The sequence below is a fragment of the Trichosurus vulpecula genome, chromosome 2, assembly GCF_011100635.1.
Source record: "Trichosurus vulpecula isolate mTriVul1 chromosome 2, mTriVul1.pri, whole genome shotgun sequence".
Classification (NCBI taxonomy): Eukaryota; Metazoa; Chordata; class Mammalia; order Diprotodontia; family Phalangeridae; genus Trichosurus; species Trichosurus vulpecula.
The window spans coordinates 6,865,005-6,876,319 of NC_050574.1; the positions used below are offsets into that span (position 1 = coordinate 6,865,005).

The window sequence follows — 11,315 nt, forward strand, 5'->3', positions numbered from 1 at the left end:
AAACCATTTAGGAACAGTTGAAAAGACTATTTTATACAATATACATATATATATGTATGTATGTATGTATTTAGAAGAGTATAAAAGTCTTCTAAATTTAGAAGAAATAAAATGGTAGGTGTATAGTGAGGGGTGAGAGGACAAGGGAGGGATCTTTAGAGGGGAGAATGAGGGAATAGGCAAAAGGGGGGTATAGAAGGGTGTTTAGATTAATGGGAATGGGAGAATAAGGGAGGGATCCTTGGAGGGGGAAGGCAAGGTAGTGGATAGAAGTAAAGTAGAAGAGGCAGGAGGGATAGGAAACGAGATACGCACAAACATAAAAACAAAGATCAGGAGTAGAGTATGTTGTATATATCTATAGCTATCGAGAAACATCTAAACTATATATTCTTTATGCCCCTAATTCACCCCCAATGTTTGCTGCCCTTGACCCTGTGATGACTACCAGACCTATAAACTAAAGGAATCATAGAAAGGAAAAAGACCCATTTACACAATAAAAATTATAATTGCTGCTTTTTGTTTTTGCAAAGATCTGGAAAGAAAGATGGTGCCTATATATTGGGAAATGACTGAAGAAATGATGGTCTAATAATATAATTAAAGATTATTGAGCCATAATAATGAAAGGGACAGTGTCAGAGAAACCTCAGAAAAGTTGTCTGAACTGATGTAGAGAGAAGTGAGCAGAACCAGAATTGTTTATAGTGTAGCAACATTGACTTAACCATGACTCTGTAACAGTAGTTCACAGAATCTTTTGTTTTTAGAACTCCTTTCCAGAACAAAAAGAAAGTGTTTGGTGAAGTGTCCTTCTTCCCCCCACTTACCCCTCAGTCATTTATTCTGTTCCTGAAAAGTATACACAGCAGAAAGCAAAAGAAAACTTACAAGGAAGCAAACAGAAGATGGACGACTCTGAACACGATGCATAGTGTTTATTATATAGGCTTTCTTGAAATGGAAATTCATTACTGTATATTTTGAATCCTCTCTTACATTCTGCTGTGCACATGACATTTATTCTCTTCCTCACAATATTTTAAATTTATACGTTAAGCACTTTTTATAATGACCTAGATGATTTTTACCCCACAAAGATCCAAATTAGTACTTTAATTCTCCTGTGTAATTATAAAATATAAAATTTTATTGTACTTTATGAAAATTGACTTTAAGGCCTTATGTAAGAATATTTTTTAATACAGTAATAAGACCAAATGCTTACTATTACCTGCAAGACTTCCATTCACATTTATTTTGCAGATTTTATTTGAATAGGAATAATATTATTAATCAAGTATGTTACAACTTTGAAAAAGTTTAACAGAATATATGAAATTAATTTCAAAGTTGGACTTTTTCTCTAAAAAGTAGTTTGCACTATTTGGTTCCACACCTGACAAATCCAATCTTGAATTTAGTTTTGGATCAAGCTGAAATAATAACAGTCATAATAATGATGATGATGACAACCAAAATGACAATTGTAACTACCATTTCTATAGTGCCTGCTATGTGCCCCTTACTGAGCTAAGTGCTTTACACAGATTTTCTTATTTGATCTTCACAACAGTGCTGGGAGATAGATACTTTTGTTTGCAGTAGAGGAAATTAAGATGTGGGATTTGAACTTGGATCTTTCTGACTGATAGGCATAGGTCTCTATCCACTGTTACCAGGTGTACAGACAGTTCTCACTTTACATAAATTTGCTTTATGCAAATTTGACCCACAGGGATGGCAGGAACTCAGGGTGGCAGCACCAGGGTCCTCAGCTATAGTCACTGAAACCACTCTGGCTACAGAGACCCAGGCCCTGAGGCTGCTCAGGCTGCAGGACTACAGAGAAGGTGGCCTAGCAAGGAGAACGGAAGGTCTGTGGAAGGGTCCATTTATGTTAAACAGGAATGGGTTGTAATTTGATTTATAACGAAACTAAAGTGAAAATATTTCTCACACATGAATGAGGTGGAAAATGGGTGAAGAATTTTACAAGCTTTCTTCTTAAGGGATGGAAATTCATATTTTTTTTTTGCCCTTAAACCAGTCAACAAAATGGATGGCTAGTTATTATATGAAAGCTCTCTAGTCTTGGCTATAGCTCAGCCATTTCTGAGCTCATGACCTGAGTTGTGAAGGTTAATGAGAATGCTGGACCTTCCCGTGTCATGCATTTGTTGTGAGGAGCCAATGTTATTGTATGTGAACCTCTTTCTAAAATAAATCCCCTTAGGGTTGTGACCAAATGGCATTTCCAAAGATTGATTGTGCCTGTTTAAGTTAGAAATGTTTTCTTTTTCACTGGGGAAATAGAACATAAATGTGTACACTTTATGCCATCCAAAAAAAGAACACATACTTAGGTATGTATGTCTTCTTGTGTATGTATGATTATTTGTTTTCATTTGCAGAGACCATGTTTGAAGTAAATGAGATGACTACAAAGCTGAGAATTTTTATGGAAGAATCTGGCCAGCAGAGATTCATGAGTGATGGTGCCTATGACTTCAATTTGAGAGAAATCTGTGACTCTAATATGAAAGTGGATAAAAATCCAAAAAGTCACTGTGAACTTGAAAAAACTGGGAAGAGATTCAGACAGTCTTTAGTCCAAAATCACTGTAAGAAAATGACCTCAGGAAATGACTATTTTCAGAATGGTGAATATAGCAAGCGCTTTCCTAAACAGGTGAAGCTTTTTCAGTCCTGTAAGAAGCCTCCTGAAATGCAAATGGGTCAAAGTAATGAACAGGAAATAGCTATTAGGTGGAGTTCTGAGCTCATTAGAGATCAAAAAAATACTGGAGAAATGCTTTATGTAAATAATAAAGGTGGAAAAGCCTTTGGTCAAAATTCTAAGCTAATTACTTGTCAGAAAATTCACATTAGAAAGGAGCCTAGTGAATATAATGAACGTGAACCAACTTTATCCCATCACTCATCTCTTCCTTACCTTCCTAGGCTTCATGCTGGAATGAAACCATATGCACATAATCAGTGTGAGAAGGCCTTTGGTAGGAACTTAGATCTTATGAAACACCAGAAGATTGACACTGGAGTGACATTTTTTAAATGTAGTGAATGTGGGAAGGCTTTCTGCTACAGATCACTTCTTATTAGCCATCAGAGAATCCACACTGGAGAGAAACCTTTTGAATGTAATCAATGTGGAAAGGCTTTCACATATGCCTCCAGTCTTGTTAAACATCAGAAAATCCACACTGGAGAGAAACCTTTCAAGTGTAATCAATGTGGAAAGGCTTTCACATATGGCTCCAGTCTTGTTAAACATAGGAGAATCCATACTGGAGAGAAACCTTATGAATGTAATCAATGTGGAAAGACTTTCCAGTTTAATTCCCATCTTGCTGTACATCAGAGAATTCACACTGGAGAAAAACCTTATGAATGTAATCTATGTATAAAAGCTTTCACATACAGTTCCAGTCTTGTTAAACATCAGAGAATCCACACTGGAGAGAAACCTTATATATGTAAACAATGTGGAAAGGCTTTCAGATTCCACTCCAGTCTTACTAATCATGAGAAAATCCACACTGGAGAGAAACCTCATGAATGTAATCAGTGTGGAAAGGCTTTCACACAGAACTCCCATCTTGCTGCACATCAGAGAATCCACACTGGGGAAAAACTTTATGAGTGTAATCAATGTGGAAAGTCTTTCACACAGAACTCCCATCTTGCTGTACATCAAAGAATCCACATTGGAGAAAAACCTTATGAATGTAACCAATGTGGAAAGTCTTTCACACAGAGCTCCAGTCTTGCTGCACATCAGAGAATCCACACTGGAGAGAAACCTTATGAATGTAAACAATGTGGAAAGACTTTCACAAAGAACTACAGTCTTGCAGATCATGAGAAAATCCACAGTGGAGCAAAACCTTATGAATGTAAACAATGTGGAAAGGCATTCACAGTGAAGGGCAATCTAGCTCGACATCAGAGAATCCACAGTGGAGAGAAACCTTTTGAATGTAAACAATGTGGAAAGGCATTCACACAGAGCTCCAGTCTTGCTGCACATCAGAGAGTCCATACCGGAGAGAAACCTTATGAATGTAAACAATGTGGAAAGGGTTTCATAAAGAGCTACAGTCTTGCAGATCATGAGAAAATCCACAGTGGAGCAAAACCTTATGAATGTCAACAATGTGGAAAGGCGTTCACAGTGAAGGGCAATCTTGCTAGACATCAAAGAATCCACATTGGGTAGAAACCTTTTGAACGTAAACAGTGTGGAAAGGCTTCCACAGAATTCCATGCTTACTAAACATCAGAGAATCCACACTGGAGAGAAACTTCATGAGTGTTAATTAAAGTGGCAGAGCTTTTAGTCACCACTCTTAGCTTAACAGAAGAGAATCCACACTGCTGAGAAACCTTAGGAATATAACCAATGTGGGAAAGACTTCAGGCAAAAATTATCTCTTATTTCCTATCTGAGAATTCAAGTTACACAAATCTTATCACTGTCATGAATGAGGAGAGGTATTTAAATGGAGTTCAGACTTTGTTCACTATTATAAAATTCATTCTGATGAGCAGCTCCATATTGATTCAGTGTGGGAAGACTTTCAACCAGAGATTGTCTCTTTATAGCAGAATTCCTTGCGGAGAGAAGCCTTATGAATGTGCTAAAAGGGAATGTGCTTTTCTTTGGAGGAGGACAGTCAGTAGACAACAATATTCATGTTGTAATGAAGGAATATAAAAGCAGTGTTTGTTAAGAAGGGCTTCACTTAGATCTCATAGTTGTCTGTACATTGGAGAAATCATGATGGAGATAAAACATATATCTAAGAAAGGAAGGCTTATTGCAGAGAGACTTCACTAGAGGTCCCAACAGAAAAGGCCTCTTCAAAAGTCCCAAATTCATACTATCTGTAAAACCCTATAAATGTAATGATTTTTTTCTCTGAAATCCTAATGTTTGTCATCAGTCCTCAGTATTTCACGGCATTAACATACTATAATTCCTTTAGCCATTCCTCAGTTGATTGATACACACTTTGTTTCCTATTGTTTACTGGCACAAGAAATCCTCATATAAATGTTTTAGTTATTGTTGGACATTTATTTCTCTCGTGCTTTCTTTAAGCAACCATGTGGCCATGTAGATAAAGTGTTATGTTTAGAGCCACAAGGCCTGAATTCCAAAACAGTCTGTGGCACATCCTAACTATGTGACCCTGAGCAAGTCACTTAAACCTACTCCCGTCTAGGCTTCCCTGTCTGTAGAATGGGGATAATAAAAGCAACATGTGAACTACAAACGAGACACAATTTGTAAAATGCTTTTCAAGACAAAACACTATGGAAATGCGTGCTTTTTCATATAAAATTTTACTAATGGCTTTTGTTTTTCAGCATTAATTTTCACAAGAGTTTGAATTACAAATTTTCTCCCCATTTCTACCCTCCCCCCCACTCCAAGATGGCATGTATTCTTGTTGCCCCACTCCCCTGGGATGGTGGCCGAACCAGGAACTCCTTTCATTCTGTCCCCTGCAGTTTTTCCCACTAACCTTCTCTGTTGTCTTTTGTGTTTGTGGGTTGAGAAGTCTGGTAACTGCCACAGCTCACTGATTCAGGGCACTAGGGCCTGTTCCGCCTGGCTCCCGGTCTGGTTGATCGGGACGCTGGGCTGTGCTCCACTCTGCCCCCAGCTCCGTGTAATAGACCTTACCCAGCGACCATCCAGTTCTGGGCTGGAGCCCTGCTTCCCTCTGCTATTTCATGGGTTCCGCAGTTCTAGAGTTTGTTCAGAACCATTTTTTATCGGTGTTTGGAGGGTCCTGGGGGAGAGCCCTAGGCAAGTCCCTGCTTTCCAGCCGCCATCTTCAATCCACCTATGCTTTTTCAATGGTTATTTATTATTTCTTGGATCATAAGTGTCATAGTAAGGTCAGTAATTTAAAACATACAGTTTAGTTGCTTCTCTTTTCTTTCAAATTGACATTCAGAACAGAGTAAAGGAAAGCAGTAATTTTAATACATAGAGCACCGGTTTAGAATCAGGGAAAGCTTGGATTCAAATCCTGACTCAGATGCTCCCTTATAACTTTCGGTAAGAAACAACCTCACTGTGCCTCACTTTACTCATCTCTAAAATGAGGAAGTTGTACTCAGTGGCTTCTATGCTCCTTTCAAACTCTAAATATGTGTTCTCATCAAAAGTACCTTCATATGTCTCTTTCTCACTACCTCTTCTGTGTGTGTGTGTTAAATAATTTTATTTTAAAATAAAGAATGCTAATAATTTGGACAATTAAGACCATTGGACTATAAATGCAAATAAAGAAGAAAGTATTGTATCATAAGAACAAATAAATAAAAATTATCATACTATGGCTTTGTCAATTTTAAATGGTTATGTTTCTAACCCTGACCCAAACTTTTTTTTAATCTTTTTTATCCTTTTTAAAAAATTCATTGTGAACTTAAATACAAAAAGACAAAAAAGTTTTTCATTTACACAGCACAACACAGAGAAGATTTAATATGAAACCATGAATCTCCATTTCATACTATTTACTTTTTTTGAAAAACTATGTAATAAATACTACACTGCTACCCTGCTTCTCTGTGTTTCCTTCTGAGTTTGTTATCTGCTGTCATTTTTTTCTCTCTGCTTCCCCACTCCTCACTAACAAAGGCCACCATTAGAATCAGATATGTGTGTAGGTATATATGAAATGTATTATGTATATATGTATATTATATATATGTATGTATGTATGTATATGTGCCATACTATCCATCTGTTTTTCAGTTCTTTATCTGTAGATGGATAACATCTTTATGGGTTCTTTGTACTTGATTTGAGTATTTAAATACTCAAAATAGTCATTCACAGTTGTTCTTTGAATAATACTGCTTTTAGTGTATACAATGTTCTTTTGCTTCTGTTCATTTCACTCTTCATTATTTCATACAATTCTTTTTAAAATCAACCAGCTCATCATTTCTTCTAGTGCAGCAATATTCCATCAGAATCATTTACCACAACTTGTTTAGCCATTCATTACCCAATTGATGGGCATCCCCTCAATTTCAAGTTCTTTGTCACCACAAAGAAAACTGCTATAAATATTTTGGAACATATAGGTTCTTTTCCTTTTTCTCTGACAACCTTGTGAAACAAACCTAATACTGGCATTGCTGGGTCAAAAGGCATACACAGTTTTATAACTCCAGATTAACACACACACACAACCATCACAAGTGATAAATAACCTTAGATGGAACACACTCTATACCATAAGCAGGCTTGAGAATTTCCACCCCCATTTTGTGCAAGGATTATTTACATCTTATTTACTCAGTAGGAATTCTACAACGCAGCAAGCTCTTACACAGGATTGATAAAAATTTGTGACTAGATGGTTCCAAGATTCTTTTTAAATTTACAAAGGAGATTTTACAAGGTCTTTTTTTTCTGTGCCTTTTCGCACACATTAATTAATTTATCTTCTTTGCTTTTAGAGTGTCTATGTAAATACTTGATGGGTTTCAACATTATAACAATTCCAAATAACTGTTAACAGTCTCATAATTTTCATAAGTGACAGCCAAATAATTTTAGATGAAACTTCCTCTTAAATATAGACAAAATTTGTAAGTTTATAAATTCTTAAGTTACAGTACTTTGGAATATTGCAGCATGTAGTCAGCAAGGACTGATTTCAGAAGTGAATGAGGTTTTGGAAGTGGATAAATCCGGTGTCTCTCCTGTATTAACAATTGGTTATAATCACTTCTCTCACACTGATCCATCTTTCTATTTCTTAGCCAGTACCAGATAGTTTGATAATTATTGCTTATAATATAGTTTAAAATCTAGTACTGCTAATCCTTTACTTTTTCTGCCTATTAATCCCTTTGATATTCTTGACCTTTTGTTCTTGCAAATGGATTTTTTTTTCCTATCTCAGAAAAATATGTTTTTTGGTAATTTAATTGGGATGGCATTGAATAAGTAGATTAGTTTACGTGGAGTTGTCATTTTTATTATATTGGCTTTGACTCCACATGAATAATTGATATTTCCCCAGTTATTTAATTACTTCATTTGTATAAAAGGTGTATTATAATTAAGTTCATGTAGTTCCTGGGTTTGTCTTGGCAGTATATTCCCAGGCATTTTATGCTGTCTACAATTGTTTTAAGTGGGGTATCTGTAACTATCTCTTTTTGCAGGGTTTTGTTGATGATATACAGAAATGCTAATGATGTATGTGGGTTTATTTTATCTCTGCTGATTTGCTAAAATTTTTAATTGTTCCAACTAACTTTTTAGTTGAATCCCCAGGATTTTCTAAATATATCATCATATCTTCTGCAAAAAGAGAAAGTTTTATTATTTCATTGCCCTTTTTGATTCCTTCAATTTCTTTTTCTTATTGTTATTATTAGCATTTCTGATACAATATTGAATAATATTGGTGATAATAGGCATCCTTGTTTCACTCCCGATCTTATTGTTAAGACTACTGGTTTATCCTCATTACAAATAACTTTTTTTTTTTTTGCAGGGGGGAAGGCAGGGCAATTGGGGTTAAGTGACTTGCCCAAGGTCACACAGCTAGTTAATGTGTCAAGTGTCTGAGGCTGGATTTGAACTCAGGTCCTCCTGACTCCAGGGCCGGTGCTCTACTCACTGTGCCACCTAGCTGCCCCTACAAATAACTCTTGCTGATGGTTTTAGATGTATTCTTCTTATGATTTTAAGGAAAACCCCATTTATGCCTATGCTTTCAGGTGTTTTTAAATAAGAATGTTGTATTTTGTCCAAAGATTTTTTGTATTTATTGTTATATAGTTTTTTAACTTTTGTTATTGATATAACCAATTATGTTAAAAATTTTTCATCCCTGCGTTCTTGGTATAAATCACATTTGGTCATAATGTATAATCTTTGTGATATATTGTTGTAGTCTACTAGCTAGTATTTTATTTTGGATTTTTGTATCCATATTCTTTAATGAAATTTGTCTATAATTTTCTTTTTTTCTCTTTTTACTCTTCCTGGTTTAGGTGTCAGCTCAATATTTGTTTCATAAAAGGATCTTGTTAGGACTTCTCCTTTGCCTATTATTCCAACTAATTTATTTAATACTGGAATTAATTGATCTTTAAGTGTTTGGTAGAATTCACTTGTAAATCCATCTGGTCCTGATGCTTTTTACTTAGGAAGCTCATTTATGGTCTGTCCAATTTCTTTTTCTAAAATAGGTTTCTTTAGATATTTTATTTCCTCTGTTAATCTAGGCAATTTATATTTTGTAAATATTTCTCCACTTTATTTAAATTGTTAAATTTTTTGGCATGGAATTGGGCAAAATGACTGCTTATAATTGCTTTGATTTCATCTTCATTAGTGGTATATTTACCTTTTTCACTTTTGATGCTAGTGGTATTTTTCTTCTTTTTTTAAAAATCATATTACCCAATGGTTTATGTGTTTTTTTTTTCCCCACAAAATCAATTCATGGTTCTGTTTATTAATTCACTGTTTTCCTAACATTCCATTTTATTAAACTCACCTTTAATTTTTAGGGTTTCCAATCTGATGTTTGTTCTTTTTCTAGTTCTTTTAATTGCATGCCTAATTCATCGATCTGTTCTTTCTCTATTTTATTGAGGTGAGCATTTAGAGATATAAATTTTTCTCTGATGGGTTTTGTATGTTGTCTCATTATTGTCATTCTCCTTAATGAAATTATTGATTGTATCTGTGATTTGTTCTTTAACCCACTCATTCTTTAAGATTAGGTTGTTTAGTCTCCAATTAATTTTATTTTGTGTTTCCATGGTCCTTTATTAAATATAATTTTTGCTACGTTATGGTCTGAAAAGGATTCACTTAATATTTCTGCTTTTGTGCATTTAACTATAAAGTTTTAATGCCCTGATATATGGTCTTTTTTTGGCAAAGGTACTATGTACTGCTGAGAAAAATTATATTTCTATTCTAATTTAATTCTCTCCAGGTATCTATAATATTTAGCTTATCTAAGATTCTACTCATATCTTTGACTTCTTTCTTATTTATTTTTTGGTCAGATTTATCTAGTTCTGAGAGAGGAAGGTTGAAATCCCTCACAATTATAGTTTTGCTGTCTATTTCCATCTATAATTCATAGCTTTCCCTTTAAAAATCTGGATGCTATAACATTTGGTGCATATAGTTTTAATAATGATATCACTCCATTATCTATAATACTTTTATCACGGTGTGGTTTCCCTTGTTTCTCTTTCAATTAAACCTAGTTTAGCTTTAACTTTGAGATCATGTTTGCTACTCCTGCTTTTTTTTTTTTTGCATCAGCTGAAGCATAATAAATTCTACTTCAGTCCTTTATTTTTACTCCATGTGTTTTTCTCATTTTAAAATGTATTTATTTTAAACAACATATTGTTAGAGTCTGGTTTTTAATCCATTCTGCTATCTGTTTACATTTTGTGGGTGAGTTCATCCCATTCACATTCAAAGTTACAATAATTAGTTACATAGTTCCCTCCATCCTATTTTTCCTCACTGTTTATCCTTCTCTCCTCTTTTTACTGTATCCCTCCTCAAATATCTAATTCTAACCATGGTCTCCCTAATCTGCACCCCTTCTAAGAATCCCTCCCTTCTCCTGTTCCCTCATCCTGCTATTTCTTTGTAATTTAAGAACACTTCCCCACCTTCTAGATGTATATGTTTATTCCCTCTTTAATGCAGTTCTGATGAGAATTGTTTCCAGCACTACCACTACTGTACTCTTCTCCTGCCTCTACATAACAGCTCTTCTATTTACACTTGATTTGTATGAGATATTTCTTCCATTTTTACCTCTCCCTACCTAGTTTTATTTTTTAGAATCATCCCATCATACTCAACCTCAATCTTTTTATCTATGCATGCTCTTTCAGGTTACTGAAGTAATGATAATATTTTTTAAAGTTACAGATAACATTTTCCAATATAAGAAGGAAACCATCTAACCTTATTAAATCCCTTATAATTGGTCTTTAATGTTAACCTTCTTATGTTTCTCCTGAATCTTGTAGATCAAATTTTCCATTCATTTCTGGCATTTTGGTCACAAATATCTGAAAGTTCTTTAATTTATTAAATACCCATTTTTCCCATGCAGGATTGCACTCAGCTTTGCTAGGTGAGTTATTCACTGGGTTGCAAACCCAGCTCTTTTACTCTTTGGAATATAATTTTCCATACTTTTAGCCTTTTAATGTAGAATCTGCTAAATTTTGTGTTATATTGACTGTAGCTCCAC

General features: G+C 34.8%; 1 pseudogene; it reads left to right on the forward strand.

Annotated features, from left to right (window-relative positions):
• Positions 1-4,300, forward strand: part of LOC118836171 — a 30,404-nt pseudogene extending 26,104 nt beyond the window's left edge.
• The last annotated feature ends 7,015 nt before the right edge of the window (positions 4,301-11,315 follow it).